This window comes from Poeciliopsis prolifica, unplaced genomic scaffold (assembly GCF_027474105.1).
Source record: "Poeciliopsis prolifica strain line A6 unplaced genomic scaffold, Auburn_PproV2 SCAFFOLD126, whole genome shotgun sequence".
NCBI lineage: Eukaryota > Metazoa > Chordata > Actinopteri > Cyprinodontiformes > Poeciliidae > Poeciliopsis > Poeciliopsis prolifica.
The window spans coordinates 345,187-373,172 of record NW_026562501.1 but is presented as its reverse complement, the minus strand read 5'-3'; the positions used below and the strand labels follow the sequence as shown (position 1 = coordinate 373,172).

Genomic DNA, 27,986 nt, shown 5'->3' with positions numbered 1-27,986 from the left:
ATTTTCACCAGTACTGAGATGTTGCATTCAGAAGTTGGCCTGAGGATTTGGGTCACAGGTTGCTGGTTCAATCCCTGAGCTGCACTGAATTTGCCTTTGTTTTCAGCAAAACAGAGCAAAAAGGTTCTGGACTCAAACCAACAACCTTCAGATAAACTGCTAACTAAATTAGTAGCTAAAATCTGAAATCAAACTTGAGATGATTCTGCTTTTACTAGTTTAAGCTTTAAAACTAAACGTAAAAACTTTTTTTTTTTTTTTTAAAGCCAAAATGGCAGGCAGGACAAAAATGACGGTTTAGTTATTATATGTGTTGACAGTCAGCTGCATAGAAAACACACAAAGATTTTTTAAAAACTTTATTTGGTCATGAAACATCCAGCATTACATTAGAATAATTATGAAAATCAAACATGAAGCAATCAGCACATTAAGCCACTGAGGTCTGAATAAATCAGTAAATCTCATTAAGAGCCTGATGAGACACATCGAGTCCTAAAGGCCTCTAGAAAACTCAAAACATGAAATATGGAGCTAAAAAAGTAAAAACCAAGACAACAGAAATATTCAAGCTGAGAATCAATAATAATGCAAAACTTCGTTAGATATTAGAATGAATGTAAAAATATGAATATATGTAAAATCTATCATTTAATCAGATAAAATGATAGACTGCTCCAAGATCAGAGTTTCTGCAGGACATCCAGTTCTAAACTGGTGAAACTGGTTTCTGTGATGGAAGCTGAAGTTTCTCTGCATCTTTTCATCTGCGGAGCTTTGAGGAACATTTTCATGTCAGCAGAAGGAAGAAGCAGCAGAGAAAAGAGGTTTGAATGAAGTGTCTTTATGACCTCAGAGCTGAACTGGAAATGTTTCCATTTCTGGTTCCAGGATGAAAATGAACCAGAGAGAAAAAAAAATCAACTTTCCAGTTGAATCCAGTTCAGATCAAAACTCCATGAAGCCTCTAAATGGAGCCCAGTTTGATTTGGATCTTTATTGATCCAAGGAGACAAACAATATCAGACACTAAATGACAGACATGAGGAAACAAACAGGAGAGAAACCTTGGAGGTCAGAGGTCATCATCATGTCAGAGTTTCTTTAGACTCAAACTGCTGCAGCTTCAACCTCTGAGACCGTTCTCGACAGCTTTCAAAACCTGCAGAGAGAAGAAGGATGGAGAGCAGATCAGTGAGTGTTTCCAGCCTCTCCAGCAGCAGTCAGTGACGCAGAACATCTGTGATAATGTGGCCTCGCTTTTCCTTATTTGAGTTAATTTCATGTTTCTTACATCGCTGTTTTGGATTTACTTGCTATATTTAGTTGTAATTTACTTTTCTTATTAGATTTAGTTTGGGTTAATTCCTTGGTTTGTTGGGTTTCATGTTTTACTGACTTTGTTTCGCTTTGGAGGTGACGTTACCTCTCATTCCCAGAGACACCCACTGCAGCAGCACAGGTGTCCATTAGCTCAGCAGTGTGCAGACTGGAAGCTGAGAACAAAGAGGTAGCTGTGCAGTTGAGGCGACAGATGGAGAAGGACAGATCAGGGTAAGAGCGGCAGGCGGTGGGACTGGTGGACTGGAGGATTGGTCGCCGTTGAGAAACGTATGACTGGGTGCTGGAACGCGATTGGCCGGATCGCCGATCAGTAGACTGGCACTGGGAGGGAATGAGCGCCGGACTGCGCTCCCTCTCAGGCAGGCTAAACTTTGAACATTGTTTATTATTGTATATGTCTTTTGAATATGTAGATATTTTCTAATAAGTTTCCATTTATTATGTTTTGTAGAAAAGTGCCACCTAATGGACGTAATTGAAACATGTAAAAAAGTGCAGCGTCACATTGGTGTGAAAGAATATTGAATATGTCATGTTTCACTGAGCTCTACAGTTTTTTTACTTTAAACATGGAATTGCTGTGCAAGATTGAAGAATATTTTGTATTATCTGCACAAAGAAAGTAAAGTTTGTTGTTCATCAGACTTTGTGTGGATTTTTGTAAGGACTTTTTCATTCACTGAGAGATGCACAAGTGGGCCAGAAACGCATCAAGCTAGGAGCTAATTCAGACGACTGAGGCTAGTTGAGCAGAGTACGGCTTCGCACTGAAGCGAATTAACAGACTCTGTCCTTCATCCATTGACTCTGCCGCTCAGTTTTGCGCTACATCGTTTTAGTGACTCATCTTTTATTAATTATATATAAATTACTGTTAACTTTCATTGGCTTATTTTTAAGACCATGGCCACAGTCCCTGTGGGTTTTATTTATCAAATCTACTCCTCTGGTTCCACACATCCAGAACATGATAGCCAGGCTGCAGTCAGTCTGATCTCAGAGCTGTGACCAACATCAACCTGATCAGTTGCTTCCTGTTGAACAAGCAGATCTCTGATCACATTGTTTGATTGATGAGGACCACTGTCTCTAGACATGTTGGACGCTGGAGTCCAGCTGGACATCCTGGAGACATGGACACAGCAACAACACAGCAAGCTGCTGCTCCTCTGATTGGCTGATTGTGTCCAATCAGGAAGCCTGAACCATTCTCCTCCCACTGAGAAGCTGCAGCTTTACTGGGAACACTGGATCTTTGCTTTGATGCTGACTGGGTTTAGTTCAATATGCTGACAGCAGCTGGACTCACTGCAAACATTTACTTACTTTAAAGTCTCTACAAGATCCTTCAGCTGCTGAACATCTGATTCCTCCAGGCTATTGAATCCCAGGTCCAGTTCTCTCAGACGGGTCGGGCTGGACTTCAGAGCTGAGACCAAATAATCACAGCTGGTCTTTGACAAACTGCATTCATTCAACCTGAATAAAGAATAAAAGATGTGAACCAGCAGGATGCAGGTTAACCAGTCCAACACAACCAGTTAAAGATTCTCATCAATATTAATGCCAACAAGCTGCTGCTCCAATAAAGACCTGCTGACTTCAGAACCAGAACCAGAACCTGGTACTGGGTCATGATGTGTTGAAAGATTTTAGTCATTAAAATCATTCCAGGTTCTGATCAAAGTGTTGAAGCATCAATCATTGATTATTGATTTGTTCCTGTCAGATTCCAGGAATTCACTTTTCTAGACTGGATGACCTTTGACCTGCTTGACATGATGGGGATTTCTACACACTGGGTCCGAATGCTGTCCTGTTCTGACCTCAGATCAGCAGGTCCAACTCAGTTACACAGAGAAACTAAATTAAACTTTGGATCCAGGAACAAACTCAGAAAATATTGATTAGATCAGAAGAAATGAACTTTGATTTATGATCAATTATATAGAATTCACAGAAATATCAATAATATATCATTAAAATACCCCAGTCTCTCCAGTCTGCAGCCTTCAGTCTGTAGAAAACCACAGAGATCCTTCAGTCCAGAACCTTCCAGGTTGGTTTCCCTCAGGTTCAGTTCTGTCAGATGGGTCGGGTTGGACTGCAGAGCTGAGAACAGAGACGTCCAGCTGGTCTCTGAGAAACTGCATTCCTCCAATCTGAATAAAGAATAAAAGATGTGAACCAACAGGATGCAGTTAAAACTGAAATATGAACAAATAAATAATAAAATGTATAAATTAATTTCCCTGAATGTAAAAGAAACAAGATGAACTGATTCTAACATCTGATCCAGTCAAACTGGTTTAAAGAGTCCAAACCAGCAGAACCAGAACATTTGATCAACAAAGAAAGTCAAAGTTTGTCTCAAAGTTTCTGAGGATCTTAAAACTCAGTGGATGTTTTTCTCTCCATGTTTCCTTCCAGGCTCTGGATTCTCCGACTGCTCTGTCCATCATTGATCTGCTGATATTTTATGGCTCCAGTTTTTCTTCATTAATCTATTAATGATGTTTTTTTGCTGCTTGTATTTGAACTGCAGCTCATTGCTCAGTATGACAGATGGAAACGGGTTGATTTCAATGCTTTTATAATATCATCACATTCTGAAAGTTGATCATTTTGTGCTGATTCAGTTTCTGAACCATCAACTAGAAAATATTGATCCTTTTCTCTGTGAGGTCATTGTGGGTCATTTGGTTCTGGTTCTGAATCGTTCATCAGAGACGCTGCAGAAATGGGAAGATTATCATAAAGGAACAACCTGATAGTGAAGACGAATCATTTTAAATCTATTTTCCAGTAAAACACATGAGAATGATTTCAGTGAACTGCTGAAGCTTGTTGCATACAAAGCATTACAAAGGTAAGACCTCACTTCCTGTCCTCCAAAATAAGAGCTGAATCAGGATGTTTGAACAAAATGACTTGAACAAAGTCAGTATTTCCTGCAGGACAGTTAATGAATCATCTTGATATTATTTATGTGTCTTCATGTCCAGGATCTCTGCCAGCAGACTCTGGTCATCCTGATAGAGTCTGACTGTCACAACAAACTCAGGTTTTCCTCTGGAAGCTGCTCTCACTGGTTTTAGGACGACTGACTTTCATTTGCTCCTTTAGTGGAATTGACACTAACATGGAAACTCATCACTTGCTTCCATGTTGTTTTGCTTCCTGCCAACATCAAACTGCTGCATGTGCTGCAGCTCCATATGAGCAGCAGTCAAGTCCCCAGAAAGCCTCCCTGTTTCTAGGAACCGTTTCATCCAGTTAGTCCACTTTCTCTGTTCGTCTCTGTCAGACTGTGAACCTTCAGTCTGAGCTTGAGGAGAACCTCTCCTAACAACCTGCTGCAGATCCATGAGCTGCATCTCTACTGGTTCTGATTCTGGAGCAGAAACTCATGTCCTGAAGAACCTGCAGCCTGTTGAGCTCAGAGAGAAACTCAGTGGTCTGGATTGATTCAGGCTGAAGTTGGTTTCTGACTGAAGCTTCTGATTCAGGAAGTGGATAAAGGGCCATTCCACCTAATTATTGACTATCAGCATCTTTAGTCTGGTCTAGTTAAAGCACTGCAACACCTGGACTCTGTAAACCTGGACTGGATCATCATCAACTAATAGCAGGAGATTTAAAACTAACGTGGGATTTATGGATCTTCAATAAAGGGAGATTTCATTCTCTCTCTTTTTGCATCTTGACCTTTGACCTGCTTGACACAAAGAAGGTCAAAGGTCAGACTGAGGGTCTGAATGCTGTCCTGTTCTGACCTCAGATCAGCAGGTCCAACTCAGTTACACAGAGAAACTAAATTAAACTTTGGATCCAGGAAACAAACTCAGAACTTATTGATTAGAAATGAACTTTGATTTATGATCAATTAATAGAATTATTCACAGAAATATCAATAATTACATTATTACATACATCAATATCTCCAGTCTGCAGCCTTCAGTCTGTAGAAAACCACAGAACTCCTTCAGTCCAGAACCTTCCAGGTTGGTTTTGCTCAGGCCCAGTTCTGTCAGATGGGTCGGGTTGGACTTCAGAGCTGAGAACAGAGACGTCCAGCTGGTCTCTGAGAACCTGCATCTCCTCAATCTGAATAAAGAATAAAAGATGTGAACCAACAGGATGCAGTTAAAACTGAAATATGAACAAATAAATAATAAAAATGTAGAAAATTAATTTCCCTGAATGTAAAAGAAACATGATGAATTGATTCTAACATCTGATCCAGTCAAACTGGGTTAAAGAGTCCAAACCAGCAGAACCAGAACATTTGATCAACAAAGAAAGTCAAAGTTTGTCTCAAAGTTTCTGAGGATCTTAAACTCAGTGGATGTTTTTCTCTCCATGTTTCCTTCCAGGCTCTGGATTCTCCGACTGCTCTGTCCATCATTGATCTGCTGATATTTTATGGCTCCAGTTTTTTCTTCATTAATCTATTAATGATGTTTTTTTTTGCTGCTTGTATTTGAACTGCAGCTCATTGCTCAGTATGACAGATGGAAACGGGTTGATTTCAATGCTTTTATAATATCATCACATTCTGAAAGTTGATCATTTTGTGCTGATTCAGTTTCTGAACCATCAACTAGAAAATATTGATCCTTTTCTCTGTGAGGTCATTATGGGTCATTTGGTTCTGGTTCTGAATCGTTCATCAGAGACGCTGCAGAAATGGAAGATTATCATAAAGGAACAACCTGATAGTGAAGACGAATCATTTTAAATCTATTTTCCAGTAAAACACATGAGAATGATTTCAGTGAACTGCTGAAGCTTGTTGCATACAAAGCATTACAAAGGTAAGACCTCACTTCCTGTCCTCCAAAATAAGCTGAATCAGGATGTTTGAACAAAATGACTTGAACAAAGTCAGTATTTCCTGCAGGACAGTTAATGAATCATCTTGATATTATTTATGTGTCTTCATGTCCAGGATCTCTGCCACAGACTCTGGTCATCCTGATAGAGTCTGACTGTCACAACAAACTCAGGTTTTCCTCTGGAAGCTGCTCTCACTGGTTTTAGGACGACTGACTGTCATTTGCTCCATTAATGGAATTGACACTAACATGGAAACTCATCACTTGCTTCCATGTTGTTTTGCTTCCTGCCAACATCAAACTGCTGCATGTGCTGCAGCTCCATATGCAGCAGTCAAGTCCCCAGAAAGCTTCCCTGTTTCTAGGAACCGTTTCATCCAGTTAGTCCACTTTCTCTGTTCGTCTCTGTCAGACTGTGAACCTTCAGTCTGAGCTTGAGGAGAACCTTTCCTAACAACCTGCTGCAGATCCATGAGCTGCATCTCTGCTGGTTCTGATTCTGGAGCAGAAACTCATGTCCTGAAGAACCTGCAGCCTGTTGAGCTCAGAGAGAAACTCAGTGGTCTGGATTGATTCAGGCTGAAGTTGGTTTCTGACTGAAGCTTCTGATTCAGGAAGTGGATAAAGGGCCATTCCACCTAATTATTGACTATCAGCATCTTTAGTCTGGTCTAGTTAAAGCACTGCAACACCTGGACTCTGTAAACCTGGACTGGATCATCATCAACTAATAGCAGGAGATTTAAAGCTAATGTGGGATTTATGGATCTTCAATAAAGGGACATTTCATTTTCTCTTTTTGCATCTTGACCTTTGACCTGCTTGACACAAAGAAGGTCAAAGGTCAGACTGAGGGTCCAAATGCTGTCCTGTTCTGACCTCAGATCAGCAGGTCCAACTCAGTTACACAGAGAAACTAAATTAAACTTTGGATCCAGGAACAAACTCAGAACTTATTGATTAGAAATGAACTTTGATTTATGATCAATTATATAGAATTATTCACAGAAATATCAATAATTACATTATTACATACATCAATATCTCCAGTCTGCAGCCTTCAGTCTGTAGAAAACCACAGAACTCCTTCAGTCCAGAACCTTCCAGGTTGGTTTTGCTCAGGCCCAGTTGTGTTAGATGGGTCGGGTTGGACTGCAGAGCTGAGAACAGAGACGTCCAGCTGGTCTCTGAGAAACTGCATCTCCACAATCTGAATAAAGAATAAAAGATGTGAACCAACAGGATGCAGTTAAAACTGAAATATGAACAAATAAATAATAAACATGTATAAATTAATTTCCCTGAATGTAAAAGAAACATGATGAAGTGATTCTAACATCTGATCCAGTCAAACTGGTTTAAAGAGTCCAACCAGCAGAACCAGAACATTTGATCAACAAAGAAAGTCAAAGTTTGTCTCAAAGTTTCTGAGGATCTTAAACTCAGTGGATGTTTTTCTCTCCATGTTTCCTTCCAGGCTCTGGATTCTCCGACTGCTCTGTCCATCATTGATCTGCTGATATTTTATGGCTCCAGTTTTTTCTTCATTAATCTATTAATGATGTTTTTTTGCTGCTTGTATTTGAACTGCAGCTCATTGCTCAGTATGACAGATGGAAACGGGTTGATTTCAATGCTTTTATAATATCATCACATTCTGAAAGTTGATCATTTTGTGCTGATTCAGTTTCTGAACCATCAACTAGAAAATATTGATCCTTTTCTCTGTGAGGTCATTGTGGGTCATTTGGTTCTGGTTCTGAATCGTTCATCAGAGACGCTGCAGAAATGGGAAGATTATCATAAAGGAACAACCTGATAGTGAAGACGAATCATTTTAAATCTATTTTCCAGTAAAACACATGAGAATGATTTCAGTGAACTGCTGAACTTGTTGCATACAAAGCATTACAAAGGTAAGACCTCACTTCCTGTCCTCCAAAATAAGAGCTGAATCAGGATGTGTGAAGAAAATGACTTGAACAAAGTCAGTATTTCCTGCAGGACAGTTAATGAATCATCTTGATATTATTTATGTGTCTTCATGTCCAGGATCTCTGCCAGCAGACTCTGGTCATCCTGATAGAGTCTGACTGTCACAACAAACTCAGGTTTTCCTCTGGAAGCTGCTCTCACTGGTTTTAGGACGACTGACTGTCATTTGCTCCTTTAGTGGAATTGACACTAACATGGAAACTCATCACTTGCTTCCATGTTGTTTTGCTTCCTGCCAACATCAAACTGCTGCATGTGCTGCAGCTCCATATGAGCAGCAGTCAAGTCCCCAGAAAGCTTCCCTGTTTCTAGGAACCGTTTCATCCAGTTAGTCCACTTTCTCTGTTCGTCTCTGTCAGACTGTGAACCTTCAGTCTGAGCTTGAGGAGAACCTCTCCTAACAACCTGCTGCAGATCCATGAGCTGCATCTCTGCTGGTTCTGATTCTGGAGCAGAAACTCATGTCCTGAAGAATCTGCAGCCTGTTGAGCTCAGAGAGAAACTCAGTGGTCTGGATTGATTCAGGCTGAAGTTGGTTTCTGACTGAAGCTTCTGATTCAGGAAGTGGATAAAGGGCCATTCCACCTAATTATTGACTATCAGCATCTTTAGTCTGGTCTAGTTAAAGCACTGCAACACCTGGACTCTGTAAACCTGGACTGGATCATCATCAACTAATAGCAGGAGATTTAAAGCTAATGTGGGATTTATGGATCTTCAATAAAGGGACATTTCATTCTCTCTCTTTTTGCATCTTGACCTTCAGGTCAAGATGCAAAAAGACCTGCTTGACCTGCTTGACACAAAGAAGGTCAAAGGTCAGACTGAGGGTCTGAATGCTGTCCTGTTCTGACCTCAGATCAGCAGGTCCAACTCAGTTACACAGAGAAACTAAATTAAACTTTGGATCCAGGAACAAACTCAGAACTTATTGATTAGAAATGAACTTTGATTTATGATCAATTATATAGAATTATTCACAGAAATATCAATAATTACATTATTACATACAACAATGTCTCCAGTCTGCAGCCTTCAGTCTGTAGAAAACCACAGAGATCCTTTAGTCCAGAACCTTCCAGGTTGGTGTCGCTCAGGTCCAGTTCTGTCAGATGGGTCGGGTTGGACTGCAGAGCTGAGAACAGAGACGTCCAGCTGGTCTCTGAGAAACTGCAGTCAATCAATCTGAATAAAGAATAAGATGTGAACCAACAGGATGCAGTTAAAACTGAAATATGAACAAATAAATAATAAAAATGTTAAATTAATTTCCCTGACTGTAAAAGAAACATGATGAAGTGATTCTAACATCTGATCCAGTCAAACTGGTTTAAAGAGTCCAAACCACAGAACCAGAACATTTGATCAACAAAGAAAGTCAAAGTTTTCTATCAGCCTGGATGAGTTGAGCTATTTCTGCTGGTTCCTGATCATTAGACCCGACTTGGTAACTGGATCAGAACCAGTCAGGTTCTTCACTGGGTTCTTATTAAAGCTGCTGAAAGCCAATGGAGGCCATTATTTCCTAAGGAGACGTGACCTGATGAGCCGTCGTCACGGAGACGAGGATCCAACAGACTGACAGCCATCAGACTGAAGAGGACGGTTCCTCTCTGACCCGGCCCAACAGAACCACAGCCTCAGGACAAAGCTGAGGAACGTGCTGCTGCAAACCTCACTTTCATTCATTGCATCTGGATTTTCTACAATCAGTCGTTTCTTAGATGTGTCATTAATGAGGTTTTGAACTCGTCAGTGTTTGAGGATGCGGCTCTGGCTCGACTCTGGAGGAACAACGTTTCATGTTCATCGGTCAAAAACATTGCAAAGTGAAAAAAAAACTGAAAAATGTCACGTTCGGGGGTTTTTGCTCTTTGTGGGTTCTTTTGTTCGCCTGCTGCTTCACTGTTTAACCACCAGAGGGCGTCAGAGGCCGTCGCCATGGTGAGGCGTGGTCACGCTGCAGCGCTGCACGAGCTCATCACCTGTGGGACGCAAAAGGAGCAGCAGACTGCGCCTCATCACCTGCCAGTGATGGTGGTTCCTCTTCCTGTGTAGACTCTACTCTGGTTTCATCAACACCCGGTGGTTGCCCGACTCCCACCATCACCCTCTTCATCTGATCCCAAGCAGTTTCCTGAAATCTCCAGCTGGCAGTCGGACTCTCCTCTGTTTTCCTTGCCGGTCTTACCTGCCCGCCCTCCCCGCAGCATCCAGTGAGGCATCGTAACCACTAAACCTCTCCTCTCTCCCGGACGGACGAAATCTCCATGACAAAGATCTGTCTGATTATTCTCGCAGTTCCCATTTCCGACTTCCCTCAAACTCACCATCTCATTGATCAGTGAGCAGACGAGTCCCTGAACCCGTTCCAGAGACCTTGCAGTCCCAACACATGAAATAAACATCATTTCACTCATTTCTGTCTCTCCTGTGGTTGCTCTGCATGTGGGTTAAGAAATTAGAAAAAATCAAAGTTCAATCTCAAAGTTTGAAATAAGAAAATAATTTCTTTATAAGGTCAAATCCATCCACCCTTGACCCTAGTGGGGTCAGGAGAGATGATGGTGCCTGGGGTCGCCCTGGACAGGTCACCATCTGTCGCAGTGTGAGGTAAAATGTTTGAGATTTTATTCTGACATTTGAACAGGTTGTTTGAAAAGAAAATATATTAGAGTTAAATTATTAAACTAAATATTAAAGTATAAATGAATGATTCAATTGGATAAATAGAGAAAACAAACCTCAGATTCTTCACTTTACAGACTGGATTCTCCAGGATCTCAAGCAGATGCTTCATATCAGAGTCTCCACCGTTAGATATGCTGATCTGATTTATTTCCAGTTCAGTCAGATCTGGGTTGGACTTCAGAGCCGAGGCCACAACTTCACATTCATCCTTTTGGAGCGAACAGCCACCAAGTCTGTGATTAGAGGAGAAATAAATTCAGTTCTAATGAAGTCAATCTGGATCATAAACAGATTAAAATATGATAACATCATCTGATCAACATCTGATCTTCAATTTACTGAGTTTGACCCGACAGAAAATCTGTGCAGTTCCTGATTAAAGTTTTAGTTCTGGTCCAGGCTTCATGTCCTCAGACCTTCAGATGTTGAAGTTTTTCTATCAACTGAAGGAAAGTTCAGTTTTCTCTGCAGCATCTGATGGAGCTGCAGCATCAGAGCCTCAAAGCAGCTGCAGCAGCTGATGAAGAGGCTGACTGAGCTGAATGAAGGAAACTACTGGAGAGGAGGAGGAACTGCTCACAGCTCTCACTCACATGACTTGGACTAGACCGTTTGTATTGAACATCCTTGAGATCTTTCATCAAGCAGGAAGTGAGTTATAAATGAAGTGAGCAGAGCAGGAAGTCCAGCTGCTGTGGACCTCTGGCATGTCTGGGTTTGTTTAGCCAAAATCTGCTAAACAAGATATTAGCTTGTTCCAGTAGCAGCTGCAGCCTACAGAATCATCGTCATCATTAATAATAATAATATATTCTATAGAAACATGTTTTCCAGCAGCAGGTTATTAAATGCTGCCACAGAGGAAACTGGGAGCAGAACAAACACATGATGCTCCAGTTCTGTCTCCGTTCATCTGCTGGATTTGATGCTTTAACAAAGTAGAAAGTGGACAGTCGTCAACCTGCTGCAGCTAAAAGCTTCACGTTGTTCTGGTCGTCCTGCAGAGCAGCAGCAGAACCGGTCCTGCTGCTCCTTCGGGTCAGAACCGTCCTCTCAGACTGTGGATCTGAGAGGAACTGGGACAGACTGGTTGGAAGAGGGACACATGTCTCTGCAGTGGTCTGTCCATTGTCTCAGAGGAACAAAGGTTTGGATGTCAGGAGAAATTGTTGCTAAACTCCTAAAGAGCTGAAGAGCAAAACCCCTGGAGGAGACGGAGCGTTTGGGTCCAGCAGCATTTCATGGTGAAGCAGTGAAAGTTCTCCAGTAACTAGAAGAGGCTGGATGTCTCCAGAGTTGAAGCTCATGTTTCTGCAGGTCTTCCTGGAGGACAGCTAACAGCTTCAACAAAGGCTGCAGCTGTCCTGGATGAGCTGAATGTTTAGTGGCTGAAATAGCCCAACGGATGAAGGACGTAATTAAAGACTAAAAACATCCAGAAAGAAGAAACAGGAGGACAATAGAGCTGAATCAGCATCACACAGTGAAAACATCTGGACTCACCGAGCCTTTCTGCAGTTCCTCACAGCTGGAACCAGTCTCAGTCGTCCATCATCTGATGTGTTGTACTTCTCCAGGTCCAACTCATCCAGAACCTCTGACATCTGCAGCATGAAGGCCAGAGCTGAACAGTCACTCACTGAGAGCTCCTTCCCTGAATCCAGCAGCTGTTGGATCTCCTGATAAAATGAGACGTCGTTCATCTCCACCAGACAGTAGAAGATGTTGATGCTTCTGTCAGGAGAGATTCTATTAGTGTTCATCTCCTTCAGGTTGGTGATGATTCTCTGGATGGTTTCTGGACTGGTCTCTGTCTGACCCAGTAGATCTTCTAAGTCTCTCTGGTTGGACTCCACAGTGAGACCATGAAGGAAGCGGACAAACAGGTCCAGGTGGCCATTTTCACTGCTGAGGGATTTCTCCATGACTTTCTTCATGAACTCATCTAGAGATGTTTCTCTGTATTCGTCTCCCAGGAACGTCTTGATCTCCTCTGACTTCCTGCTGGTGAAGCAGTGGAGCATGTAGACTGCAGCCAGAAACTCCTGGATGCTCAGATGAACAAAGGAGTAGACGGAGACCTCGCGCATCAACTTCTCCTTTTTAAACATCTGAGTGAACACTCCTGAGAACAACGCAGCATCTTTGATGTTGAAGCTGCACTGTGTGAGGTCTTTCTCGTAGAAGATCAGGTTTCCCTTCAGCAGCTGATCAAAAGCCAGTTTTCCTAGAGACTCAAAGAGCTTCCTGTTCTCTGGATTTTCTTCAGCTATGTCTTCATACTTGTCCTCCTTGATTTTGAGCTGAATCAGCAGAAACTCTTTGTACATCTCCGTCAGAGTCTTGGGCAGCTCTCCTCCCTCTCTGGTCTTCATCATATTCTCCAGAACTTTAGCAGTGATCCAGCAGAAGACGGGATGTGGCACATGATGTGGAGACTTTTGATTTCTTGATATGGGAGATGATCCTGTCAGCCTTCTCTTTATCATCTCCGAATCTCTTCCTGAAGTATTCCTCCTTGTGGGGGTCAGTGAACCCTCTGACCTCTATGACCCTGTCAACACACTTATCTGGGATCAGACTGGCTGCAGCAGGTCGTGTGGTTATCCAGAGGAGAGCAGAGGGAAGCAGTTTCCCCCTGATGAGGTTTGTCAGCAGAACATCCAGTGAGGTTGACTTTTTAATATCAGTCAGGACTGGGTTTTTCTTGAAGTCCAGACAAAGTCGGCTCTCATCTAGACCATCCAAAATGAAGAGAACATGGAACTTTTTAAAGCTGCAGATTCCTGCATCTTTAATATTGTCAAAGAAGTGATGAATCAGTTCCACTAAGCTGAAAGTTTCTTCTTTCAAGTTATTCAGCTCTCTGAAAGTGAATGGAAATATGAAGTCAATGTTCTGGATGGTTTTGCCTTCAGCCCAGTCCAGAGTGAACTTCTGTGTTAGCAGTGTTTTTCCAATGCCAGCCACTCCCATGGTCATCACTGTTCTGATCTGTTGCTTTCTGGCAGGGTTGGGTTCAAAAATGTCTTCCCGTTTTATTTTTGCTCCCTGATTACTGGATGCTGCTTCAATCTGTCTGACCTCATGTTTCCTGGTTGACCTCTCCAGTTCCTCCTTCCAAGATGTAGAGCTCTGTGTAAATATCATTCAGACATGTTTTCTCTCCACGTATTGCAATGACTTCACAGATAGATTCGAAGGTTCTCTTTAGAGACTTTTTGAGGTCATGTTGACATCGATCATCAAAATCTGAACGAAGAGATAAAGACATAAGATAAAACAATTAAGATTCAATCCATTGAATTTTCATTTGATTGTTTCTATATCAGGATGTTTAAACAAATCGCTCATTCTAGTTATAGGTTTCCTTCAGAAGAAACTGTCATGATGTGCTGCCTGAGGTGTAAGGCAGATGCTGAGGAGCCAGGTAGAAAATGAAGAAATGAGGATTTAATGATAAATAGAGAAAAACAACAATCCAAAGTCCAATCAGCACAGATAAAGAGCGGAAGGCTAAGGCTCAATAAACTGGTAGCAACTGAAAACTCGAATGGACGGTAGTAACAGATCTATCCAGACAAATTGATAAGACAAATACGACAAAACCTGACAAAGAACATGGAACACAGGTTGCATTGAATATACACTCAGTGATAAGGGAACGAGATACAATGGGAACAATCACAGGGTAGGCAGGACAACACGGAGACTCAATGCACAAAAACCTAACTTAACACAGAGAAAAAAACAAATCCTTACAGAAACCTGAAACATTCAAATCATGAAGAAAACGAGTCACAGAGCAGTACTGTAGAGCTTTGACTGGACTACAAACATCATGCTGAACATTCAAAGTGTTTTAAAGTTTTCTTGCAGATTAGCTTCCTGCTAACCTGCAAGAAAACTTTTCCATAGTTTTTGACCTACAGCTCAGCAGAAGGTGTCCAACCATAGTGCTCCATTTATTGTTTTTTGTTATAACTGTAGTTAGTCACTGTTGGATGAGTTCACTTCCACTCAGTCATGATTGGTAAATTGACTGACCTAAATCAGAGGAGTTAGAGGACAAACTCAGTTGATCGGACAGGTAGGATCTATAAAGTCAAGACGTTTGATCATCAATCTGCAGGCTCTCTGTCCTTTCTTTCTCACAGCATCGATGATGCTGCGGGCGTTGTCTGGTCTGGTTTGGGTCTTCTGAAGTATTTCCTCTTTCTCCAAATGTTTAAAGATACCATCTGCCTCAAGGCCATCGAGAAGCTGATTCAGGATTTCCTCAGAAACCTCTCTCACAACTCAATGCGAACCTGGAGAAGTTTTTCCTCTGCAGACAGAAATCAGGAACAGGATGAATCCAAACCAACAATAAAACATGAGATCATCTATTCATCCAGAGATCCCCCTCAGAGTCTGTTGATCAGCTGCTCAGGTCTAAACCTGTTGTTGTGTTTTAGACCTGAGGAATCAGAGCTGACCACTGATTCTGTCTACATGAACAAATGAAGCTTCTGATTCATCACTTTCTTTCCTCACTGCAGGAAGAACAATAAAAGAAACACCTTCTAAATATAAGCTGCGCTATTTCAGGAAAACAGGAATCTCTGATAACATTGTGATGAAAATATTGAATGATTAGACATTTTTCTTTTACCATCATCATCAGGTCTTCATCTCTGTCTCTAAGCTTTATTATCTCTGTTACCAAATGTTGGAGTAAAAGACACAGCAAGTCTTTTCATCTGAGACAAGAAATTAGTCATAAATGATGTGATTTTTGGATGAATTATTGAGTATATATAGTAATTATTTCTGAAGTATTAGAGCTTCTGTCCTGTTCTTCACATCAGTTTCTTTTTGTTCTGTTTCCATCTGAGTTCAGTTTTTACATTGAGGTTTCACAGAAACTCACAATGTTTCCAGCAGAGCTTCACTGAACAGGAAGCATGAAAACAATAAATTCACAGTGAGGCTGTTGTTCATCACATGGCAGCAACACAGGCTGTGATTGGTCAGTTTGTTCTCCTATGACGGTTCATTTCTGTTCCTGATCACTTACCAAAATCCACTTCCTGCTGCTGTGCCATTTTTATCTGGAAAACACAAAGGATTCATTATGTTTCAGACTTTGTTTCATAAATAATTTCTTTTGGTCTTTTTGGAAAACTGAATGGAATCTAAAAAATACTGGATTAGAGATGAAAAATACTAATTTTAATCACATGATAATCAACACACCACCAAAAAATATTTCTTTAATTCTTGAAACTAAAAGATGTTTATGAAAACTTGATCCTTCATCCTTACAGAAAACCTGAAAAAGGACCAACTTACCGAATGTCTCTATGTTCCTGTGAAGGATGAAATCTGACTGCCAGTCAGTCGAGGGTCAGATTTCCTTCAGTCTGAAATGAAAACTTAAACGTCTTTAAATCTTGTTTGCTTGCATTGGGACAGTATTGTGTTGCTGCTACCACTACCATCAGCTGAAGAAATCTCCTCTAGAAATGCGTCTGGGCTCCTGCTCAGGTGTTCAGTTTTCAGGTGACCAGTTGTCCTCACCGTCTCTGCCGTCGTCCTCTGAGTGATGATGAGCAGCAGCAGATACAAAGACACAGAGGGATGAGAAGAATGAAAGAGTTACATCCTGCTGAAACAAACCAAGTTCTGACTGGTTTTGATGAAGTTGGTGAATGGGTCCAAACTGAAGAACTCAGTGGGATTTAAAAGGGGCGTGGCCAAAATCTTTCCAACCCTCCCTGAAGGTAATTCAATCAAAACAGCATCATAAAAATATTTGAAGTTTGGTACACAAAGCCTTCAAGACAGGAAATAAATTATTGGAGGTAGTACCTAAAAATTAACATGTCAGGGTTTTGGGGGTCAAAGGTCATTTTTTGACATTTCACACAAACTGAATTTTGACAAAGTCAAAGGAATTTAGATTAATTGGCTTCATGCCTATTAACCTTGGAGGATTGAAAGTTATCAAAATGTTGGGGTGTGCTGTGGTGGTGCAGGTCTAACCCTCAATTAGTCAAGGACTTTTATTTTTGCGGGCCCACTTCCTGTAGCTTATTTAAAGCCCGCCTCCAGCGCGCAGTTTAAAACATTCTGACCTGTTTCTCTGTGATTGTGTTGTTCTTCTCAAATGCACTGATTTGATTGCTTGGTGAGTTTTCTTATTTTATTTATCTGATAGCATTATTGCTCATTGGAGTGTTGTTTTATTAGAATAATTGGCGCTGGTTGCCTGGACCGTCACTGGGATTCTGTCAGGCCTGATTGTGGCCCAGTTCGCTCCTCTCTCTTGAGAAGGTAACTTGTTGCATTTTGTTCGTATTTTGACAAGTGTTGTGTCTTTACTCCAACATAAATAAAGATTCGACTCAGAGGTTCAAATGAACGTGACTTTTATGATATTCACTTCAGTGTCGAATACAACATATCAATGCGCAGGCGCATAACATAGAAGGCAACTCAGCAAAAGGGGAGTGGTTCCGCTAAAGCAAATAGATCCACTATATATACTACAACAAGTTATGCTGAAGCCATGAAGTTTAAAATTGAGAATGTAGCTACATTTGGGGTTTGCTATTGCGCAATATAGTTATTGAATTTCTTTGTTTTTTTCTTTCCTCTCAGTCTGCTTGAGTAATTGATAAATTTTTTTTTGATTGATATCTTGGAAGTGCATTTTATGTATTTTTTAAATTTTGGTTAGCTTGACATATGATTGATGCTCTTTTTGCTTTATTTTATTTAAATTATGGTTAATTTAACCTGATTATTTAAATTTAATTATTGCATTAAATTAAATTTCTAAATTTAATAATTATTTCTTTTATGTTTGTATATAATTGCTGTTTTTGATAAAACACTTAAATAGGTTTTCTGACCTTTTAGGTTGTCTTTTTTCTGGATGGATCAGACCCTCACCTGGATCTGATGATGGCGAGCTAAAGAAAAGTTCTATGGACTTATGGACTCATTTATATGGTGTCTCATTGTGCTGTCATAATTGTCTATTTTTATGTAAATCACTTATATACATGTGTAGCTGGGGCATTATGTCCATTATGCACTCTTCCGTTTGCCCATATAAGGAAGCCGCTGTGCTGGAGCGCAGCTGATTCATTACGGAGATAGGTAATCGGCATTTATATTTAAAAGCAGGTAGATCGCTGAGAGGGTCAGAGTCCAGGCTAATTCCTCTACAGGTATGGTTAACATGAAGCGTGCGCTGGGTGCAGAATTATTTCTGATACCTCCATTTTATTTTTGCAGGAAACCTCCTCTTGGAGAGGACTTACAGAGCTCTGTTAACTTTCAGAGAAGGTTGGCCTGCTGCTGTTTCAGTTTTAGTTTGTTTTGGTTTCAGTGTTGCATTAGTTTAGAATTTATGTTTTGGATATAAATTCTTCGTTTCTCCACTTCCTTTTACTGCCTGCATCAACCTAAGACCAAACTTGCCACTATGGGAGATGGGGCTTTTCAGGCAGTAGCTCCGAGGCTCTGGAATGCCCTTCCAGAGCTCCTGAGAGCCTCACAAGGTGTGGAGGCCTTTAAAATCGGTCTTAAGACTCACCTTTTTAAACTGGCCTTTTAGAATTGTAAGTTTTACTTTAAATTGTTAGTTTTAATTTTTATTTTTGTACCACTTGATGTGAGATGTATTATTGTATGTTTTATTGTAAGCTCTACAATTTGTTCTTGTCTCTGCAGCACTTTGAGATTTTTTTGAAATATAAGGTGCGTTACAAATAAAATTTATTATTATTTATTGATTAAATTCTTTTAGGGGTTTGTGGTCTAAGGAAGGGGAGTTTTTATTGTCCAGCCTTCCAGACTCGCTTGTAAGTAAAGTAACGATGCTGTCCCTGTTTCCAAGCTGTTTTATCTAGACTGAGGAGACTAGTGGAAGGGGAGTTTCTTTTTTTTGTGTGTTATTCACTAGGCAGTCTTTCTTTTGTTGTGTGATTGTTTTTGTTTGGGAACACATAGGTGTATTCAGTTACATTTGGTGTTTTTTACTATTATTTCTCCCCCAAGCAGTCTGATGTTATTTAATCGGAGTAACTGGTTGTCAGCATAGATTTAGGATTTTAAAGTGGTCGATATTGTACAATAAAACAAATTAACTATTTATGTCTAAGGGTTATTGTGAGTAAATAAACTGTGGTTAATTTGCATCAGTGCCTCTGATTATTGTTTACAAACTTATGTGTGATCTGGTAAAAATAAAACCAGAGAATTTAAGGTTCTTCACGCATAACTAAAGTCGTAACCGAGGTCACAATCTGGCGCTGTGAAGCAGGATCTTTTTTGTTTGTAAGACAGTGGCACATGTTTGCAGGGGTTTGTTTCTGAGTTTGATAGGGCTGGGTCGGGAGTTTTTTTTTTTTTACTGAAACAGTAGCAGGCACAACGGGGGACATCGGGTCTGATCAGTCTGTGGTGGAACGGGAGAGGAGTTCTACGCTGTGGACCCATGGAGGAGCAGCTTCAAGAACTGAAGGATATGATGCTCCACCTTCAGGCGGAGAACCAGCAAATTAAAGAAAAGTTCATGACTGATCAAGACTCTTTACCTTCTACTTCTCGTGGGGTGACTGGGAAGGGTCCACACCCTGTCTCGGCAGCAGAAGGTCCGGTAGTGGACCGGTTCTTTTACATTCCAAGGGAACGTAAATGTCCTGTTTTTAGAGGTTATGTGGGGATTGGGGTTATGGACTGGATAGAGGAGGTCCACTCTACTGTGCGGGCTAGGCATTTATTTCCTCTAGACCAAGCTTATTTTGTGTTTGGTCATCTGGAGGGTGAAGCCAAAGATTAAATACGATATAGACCCCGGATTGACAGAGAGAATCCTGAACGCATTTTTGCTATTTTACAAGAACTGTACGGTTGCTCTAAGTCCTATGTAACTTTACAGGAGGATTTTTTTTTTCTAGAAGACAGGAAGAGGGGGAGTCATTAAAAGAGTTTTCTCATGCATGAGTTTTCTCATGTTTTGTTTAATGGAAAAGATTACTGCCAATGCACCAAATGCTGTTGCTGATGAGGCCATGCTTTTGAGAGACCAGTTTGCTTTTGAGAGACCAGAACATATAAGACCACATGTTCTTGATCCTACCTTTCCGTAGGGAATTGAAAAAGCTCATTAGAGAAAACCCAGAGTTTATACTGTTGGATATAAGGAAAGAAGCAATTAGATGGGAACAGGAGGGACAACCAGCTGAAGGAAGGAAAAGAAGCTACTCTGTCCCATCATATTGTGCATTACACAGATCTCAAAGCAGTAGACCAGATTTGAAAGTTGCTTCAAGGGCTTCTGATTTTGTAGAACTAAAGGAAATGCTGTTAAAGCAACAGGAACAGATTAACCTGCTCTCTCAAAATGTTTGCTGTTACAATCTCCCTCAAGATCTTCACATTTGAACAGAACAACCCCTACTATTTGCAGGCGCTGCCAGAAGCCTGGTCACATAGCTAGGAACTGTAATCAACCGAGGGTGAACCCTGTCCCGCAGCATCCAACGCCATTGCAAGGAGAGGCTGCAGCTGCCTATCAGCAGGCAGGAAACTAACTCCTTCTACTTTGTTGAGCCACAATTCAGAAGGGAGAGGTCATGGTTCAGGTGGTCTTGAAAATAACTGTACAGGGTGACTATTGGTTAGACAGTGTCCCACTGTACTTGTGAAAATGGGGGATGTTACACGTCAGTGTCTTTTGGACACTGGTTCTATGGTGACAACGGTTACACAGAGTTTCTTTAACCAACATTGTCAGGATAAAGCAAAGAGGGCTAGTCTCTCCCCAAAAGTCCTGGAGCTGCTTCGACAGTGGAGCAAGGTGAGGCAGCTGAATGGCTTGTTATATCGCTGTACACAATGTCCTGATGGTGAAGAGGATATCCACCAACTGCTGCTGCCCGATTCTTTGAAGGAGGAGGTGATGAAACAGCTTCACCAAAATCATGGACATCAGGGAGTGGAACGGACCACTGAACTCATTAGGGAGCAGTGCTACTGGCCTCTGATGCACAAAGAGATCAGAGATTGATGCCAACGATGTGAACGCTGCATATTGGCCAAAGCTACACACCCCAGGCACGGGCCACCATGGGGCATTTGTTGGCCTCAAGACCAAACCAAGTCTTGGCAGTAGATTTCACTTTGCTGGAACCATCACAAGATGGTAAGGAAAATGTTCTCATCATGACTGATGTGTTTTCAAAATTTACCCAGGATGTAGCAACCGAAGATCAGAGGGCCCCTACTGTTGCTAAGATTCTTGTACAAGACTGGTTCTACAAGTTCGGTGTTCCAGCCAGACTACATTCCGATCAGGGCCGGAATTTTTAAAGTGCATTGATCCAGGAGTTGTGTGAGCTGTATGGAGTGCAAAAGACTCATACTACTCCCTACCATCCTGAAGGTAATGGCCAATGTGAAAGATTTAATAGAACATTACATGATCTGCTGTGAACTCTACCTATTGAGAGGAAGGGAAATTGGCCTCATTATTTGCCTCAAGTGTTGTATTCATATAAGACCACAGTCCATCAGTCCACGGGTGAGTCTCCTTACCTTTTGATGTTTTGCCCAGATGAAGGGCAGAAGGGGCTACAGCAAGGGTGTCAAACTCCAGTCGTCAAGGGCCTCTGTTCTGCAGTTTTTTAGGATTTTAAGTGGCCGATATTGTATAATAAAATGAATTGACTATTTATGTCTAAGGGTTATTGTGAGTAAATAAACTGTGGTTAATTTGCATCAGTGCCTCTGATTATTTTTTACAAACTTATGTGTGATCTGGTAAAAATAAAACACCAGAGAATTTAAGGTTCTTCACGCATAACTAAAGTTGTAACCGCGGTCACACATCCCAAAACTAAAAGCAGTGCCTCCTGTTATTTTCACACATCAGACTCCTTAAAAGCACACTCTCCTGATGCTGCTCTTGTAGCCGCAGTTAGTTGCACAGCCCAAAAGTGTTGCACAGGGGTTACACACGACCCACCTATGGAGGCCCCAGTCCTCGATGCATCCGTTGCTGGTTCGATTCCCAGCCTGGCGACCTTTGCTGCATGTCTTCCCCTTCTCTCATTACCCCCTTTCCTGTCAATTAACTTTCAATTAAAGGCCACTAGAGCCAATAAAAAAGCTATCAAAATGTTGAATTTTTGGGTCCAGACTTCAAAGTTTGATGTCTTGCCAATAGAAATATCTCAGTCAGACAGACTGACTTTAACATAATTGTTCAGGAGGAATTCAGGCTTTCGGTTGTTTTTTCCCTCAAACAGAGCCGTAGACCAGAACTCTTTCATAGAGGAACCAACTGAACACGAATCTGACTGAGGGCCAGAAAACAAGAGCATGAACTGAAGCTCTGTACATCTGAATCCTGAGACAATCAGACATGCAGATAAATCACTGTTTTCAGTTTCTCACACTGGAGAATCACACACTTAATCTCTCACAAATTAATCTGTGGATTAATCTGTGAGACGCCTGAAATATTCCTCCACTTCTCAGTGAACAACAAGACCTTCATGAAAACAGAAAACAAACTGTCTCTGGAGTTTGACAATAATGAGAGGATTAATATATGAACATCTCCACCTGCTGTACAGAGATTATGGATGACTGTAATATGACCCAACAATATCAATCTGCATTCAACAAAAACCATCAGGAGTGTGTAATCTGTGGTTCTTTGGTTCCATTAGATGATAGGGCAGATTGAGATTCCTGATAATTAATTGATTACAGCAGATATCATCTCTCAGGGCTGAATCGTGTCAGAACCTAAACATTCAAAGTCAATGATTCTCATGTTTGGGTCCTGAAAAATCACTGTTCTTAAAGAAGGTTCAACAAACTCTCCTTCCATAAACTCTGAGTTAACTTACTCTGAAACTGAGATCCTGGTTCCAAACTTTTCACCTAAAGATCAACAAGCTGCATGTGACTTACCAAGAACCACAGGAAGTGACTTTATGATGTTTTGATCTAACACGTTCTGATGTCATTAGATTGTTGTTCCTCCAGAGGGCGCTGTTGCTTCGTTACAGATTGATCAGCTTTTAACAACTGATCAATGATCTTTGAAAAGCCTGACCTGCTGATTCTGATTTGAGCTGATAGCAAATATTTGCTAAAAGGTCATTGAGTTGCCAACTGGTTCTGGATCAGAACCAGCTGGGTCAATCTGGTTCTAGATGCATTTTTCCAGCAGAGCTTTGAGAGACAAAGTTTTTTCCTGCTTCAAGGAGCAACCAGAGAAAAACCTGGAAAAAGATGAAGCTCAGAGAGGAGGAAGAGAATAAATCTGCAGAGAGCTTAAAGCCGGTTCTGATCCACAGACAGATGAACCCCAGACTGGAGAGTGATTCATTTCACTTTCTGCTGATTTCAACAAGCAGTTTAAAATGTTTTTATTCTGGTTTTCAGGTTAAAACACCAGATAGTCACTGCAGCAAGAACACTGATTGATTGTTAGTTACAGTAAGTTCAGTTTACTTAGGTTCAATCTGAGAAGCTCATTATTGCTTTAGATGCTGCTGTCATAATGTACCACTTCATTTCTAAAGCACTTAAAATACAATATAGCATCAGACCAAAGTGTTGCACAAAAATGAAAACAAATAATAAAATAGAAAAATATGAATCAGAAAATGATAAATACGGTGTGTTTATCGTTTGTTCAATATTTCTGTAACGTAAAACAGAGCGCTGCTGCAGGGACCCCACCCCATGAGAGCCGAGTGATCCCAGCTGAGGTGGCCCAGGCCCAGGAAGCCTCAGAGGTTAACCACCGAGGCTTCCTGGGGAAAGACTGGGGAAAGGCTCCAGAGAGCCGAGAGACGGAGAGGAACCCGGAGCGGCAACACTTACCTCTATTAATAAGCCAACGTGTTCCTCCGCTCAAATAGAAGCTGATCTGAAGAAGAACAAAAATAGTTTCTGTTTCCACAGGAATTCATGAAACTTGTTGGGGCCTGCCCATAGCAATGCATGGAGGGAGTGACTGACTTGCGAAGACTGACAGTGAGGAGGAAGGAGCTGGCCTTTAGAATTTGTGCGATTCTGACCCAAAATAAATTTTGAAATCGCCGTCACGCCCACAAATATCGTGCAGAGAATCCATTACCATAGCAATGGAACACAGCAGGGCCAGCTGATTAGGACTACAAAAACGCATCACTGTAGTTCTAACTATGGCAGAACTCAGAGGAAAAAGCTGGACTTTAGAACTGCTTGTGTTTTGGGCCTTTCATAACTCATTTTAACCAACCATTGTTACACATGGAATTAGTGTGGCAATTTTAAATTAAGCTTTAAAAAAAATTAGAAGCTGCAATGATATTAGCTTGCATTATCTTTTCCTCTCAAGTTTAACATCACAAACATTAGCATTTCACTGTTCCCCACTAGTGTACTGCCGTAGGCAGTGCAATAAGATTATCCAGCAAGATCTTTTCCTCTCAGGTTAGGACTATTCCTTGCGCAGCAAGGCAGAGCATTAGCATTAGCCTTTTACCTTAAATGAGGTATTAGCTATTTCATGCTAAATTTCAGAATAAAAGCCTCAAGAGTCATCTGTGGCTAATGCAATTACCAATGAAATTAGTAATTGCACTGTCTTTTCCTCAAGACAGTGCATTAACATCACAAACATTAGCATTTCACTGTTCCACACTAGTGCACTGCCATAGGCAGTGCAATAAGATAATCCTGCATGATCTTTTTCACTCAGGTTAGGGCTCTGCCTTGCACAGCAAGGGAGAGCATTAGCATTAGCCTTTTACCTTAAATGAGGTATTAGCCATTTCCCTTACTTATTACCCATGTTCAGTTAGTCATGCTTGTGACTATCCATGTGATATTGATGACATTGCAGCTTTCTTTAGCGTGGATGCTAATGTTTAGCATCAGAACGCTGGGTCCAAATCGACGGGCACACTTTGGCAGGCCCCGGTTATATTTCTTCAGGAATTTTCTAGTTTTCTTCTAGAATCAAAGTTTGAGTCATATGAATAAATATTAATAGCTCAGTTAGATTTAACAGACTTTAAAAAAAGAATGAAGATAGAAAACCATTTGCTGTTAGTGAAGCAGCTCTGAAGCTGAGCAGCTTTTTTCATGATTTCAGCAGAAAACCAGCAGAACAAACTGTTCGATGTGGACTATGAGCTTTCTGCCCTCTGGTGATGAACTATCGCAACTACAGATATTCTTCATATTAATTGCTCAATCAAATGATTTAAGTTTATTTGTTCTCGTCTTGACTTTTATCAGGTCAGATAAAACCATCTCATGTGTTTATAATCCAGCAGGATTAAATCACTCTGAGGTGATTCAGTGATTTGATTCATTTGCTTTAACCAGAGAATCGTCTAAAAGTTTAACTTTAAACCTCAACAGAGTGAGAGTCAGAGCTCATTGAGTCACCAACTGGAGCAGTGATGTGAAGAAGTGAAGAAGAAATTGCATCAGGTAGGATACTGACGGATCACAACCTCTCAGCAGAACCCCGACACATCAAGTCTGATCCTCTCCTTCACTCCTGTCCAGTAATAATGATGGAAAGTTTCTGATGAGGTGGAAAAACTCAGATGCCATGCTAGTGAGCAGCGCCCTCTGCTGGTCGCCTGAAACATGACAGGAGCGCAAATGAACTGCAGGAAGGTCAGAGTTCAAATCACGTTTAGATGAATCTGTTGTACATCTATAATCTGAAGATATGAAGTGAAATATTTCAGATGAACTCCAGCTGTAATCCCGTCAGCTCCAACTTCCTGGTTCTGGTCCAGATGATCACCATCATGTTACTGGAGTCGGGTCCAGCCTCTTCCTCCTCCCAGTTGAACTACAGTAACCTCTCTCCTCTGAGGGAAGGCCTGTGTGTGTGTGTGTGTGTGTGTGTGTGTGTGTGTGTGTGTGTGTGTGGGTGTGTGTGTGTGTGTGTGTGTGTGTGTGTGTGTGTGTGTGTGTGTGTGTGTAAACGGACCTGCCTCTCCAGATGTTGGTCCTGCTTTCTTTCTCTCTCCAGTAGTTTGGACTGGTTGCTATGAATCAACCCAAATATTCCTCCTGACAACTGCTGTCTCCTCTCCCTCCTCTCCCTCGTCTTCCTCGTCTTCCTCCTCTTCCTCCTCTTCCTCCTCTTCCTCCTCTTCCTCCTCTCCCTCCTCTCCCTCCTCTTCCTCCTCTCCCTCCTCTTCCTCCTCTCCCTCCTCTTCCTCCTCTCCCTCTTCTTCCTCCTCTCCCTCCTCTCCCTCCTCTTCCTCCTCTCCCTCCTCTTCCTCCTCTCCCTCTTCTTCCTCCTCTCCCTCCTCTCCCTCCTCTCCCTCCTCTTCTCCTATCCCTCTTCTTCCTCCTCTCCCTCTTCTTCCTCCTCTCCCTCCTTGACTTAAATGATTTATTACTTTGCATATGTCAGTAATAAACATTATAAATGACCTAATTCCCTTTTACTGATTTATGATCATTTATTTTCACAAACTGTTTCAGGCTCTTTAAGGAGCTTTTGATCCACTTCAAGTTTAGTGACTAAAGTTGTGATCAACAGAATCAAATGTTTTTCTATTTCGTTATCTATTAACTTAGTGATTTATTGCAGGGACGTTTCTTTCTAGTGGATAAAAACTGTAGAGATCAGGATCTTTACAAGTTAAACCTGCAGCATGCAGAGTCACTTCAGCCTTAAATCTTCATGTTTTCTTTGTTTTTCTGTCTCTTTTTTTCTGTTTTTGGAGTAAAAACAAAATCTGCCTGAAAGACACAAATTTAAGGAGAAATACAAAGAAAGTTCAGTTCTAAAATGTCTGCAGAGTGAATTCAGAGCAGCAGATCCAGGAGGATCATTCATGTTCCTGGTTCCCATCAGAACCTTCCTGGTTCCTCCTGGAGGATCCAGGAAGTCCAGGAGGAATCCCACAGCTGAGTTACTGGTTGCATGCTGACGTCATTTCCAGGGCGAGCTCACAGCTCCATTTAAGGCCTCGGCAAACGTCTCTGTGAGGAAAGCGAAATCTGCACTGAGACGTTTTTGGAGAAGGGAGAAGGTTGTTATGGAAACAGATCCAGTTTTATGAGTTTTTATCAGAAATCTGAAGAACTGAACGAGTTTGACCTCTGACCTGATTGGACAGAAAACTGTTTGCCTCACAGCAGAGGGAAACAAAGCAGCAGAAATACCTTCAATAATTAAAATGTTTGGTGGAGATGAAAATGTATTTCTGAGTCATTTTTAACTTTTAATTATGTCTCTAGAGGAAAGTACAGCTGAGCTGTGAGGCTGCAAACATAACCGAGTTTTAAATCCACATTATGATGTCATTTGTGACGTTTGATATGAAGTTGGTATAAATATTGTAAAACATCACAGCACACGATTCTTCTTTCTCACAGTGGCAGGAGCGAAGGATCAAAGGAAATGAATGCGTTAGCATTAGCATAGCATTAGCAACAGCATTAGCGTTAGCAACAGCATTAGCATTAGCAACGGCTCCTCAGACCGAATGAATCCAAACAGCTGCGATATTTTATCATATTAATCTGTGATTTATTCATATTTCTGTTCTTCATTATTCCAATGAGTGATGTACAAATGTTTTATATTTGTTCAGAATGAGTTCATGTTCATAGTTCACCATTCAACTTGAACAAATTTATATTATGTGAATTATGTGGAATAAATAATTAATACAAATTATCTCTGTTGTTAGAACAGAAGAAAACCAAACTGATGTTTGTTAATAAGTATTTTATGACAGTTCAGTTTCTGAATCAGCCGCATCATGACTGAATATGTTTATGTTGTAACTGAAGTCACTTATAATTTTTTATTTCCATTAAATTAGTGAAAAATGAGCAGCAGTAAAACCCTGAAGTTTTATTCTAAGTTAGAGTTCAGCAGTTCCTGTCCTGGATGGTCAGGAAGCTTAAATCTGCACATTTCCTGCTCAGTTTTTCTCCGTCTTCATAACAAACAGCAGGAACCAGGCGGCGGCTCGGGTTGTGAAATATCCAAAGTTTGGGCTCAAAGAAATCTTTTGTTCTTTCCCAACTGAGCTGCGTTCGATGACATCAGGTTTTCTTCATTTCATC

The 27,986-nt window shown here is 41.1% G+C and overlaps 1 pseudogene; it reads right to left on the bottom strand.

Moving 5' to 3' along the window:
• Positions 1-320: 320 nt before the first annotated feature.
• On the bottom strand, positions 321-23,886 carry LOC129355186 (NACHT, LRR and PYD domains-containing protein 3-like; annotated as a pseudogene).
• Between the last annotated feature and the right edge of the window lie 4,100 nt (positions 23,887-27,986).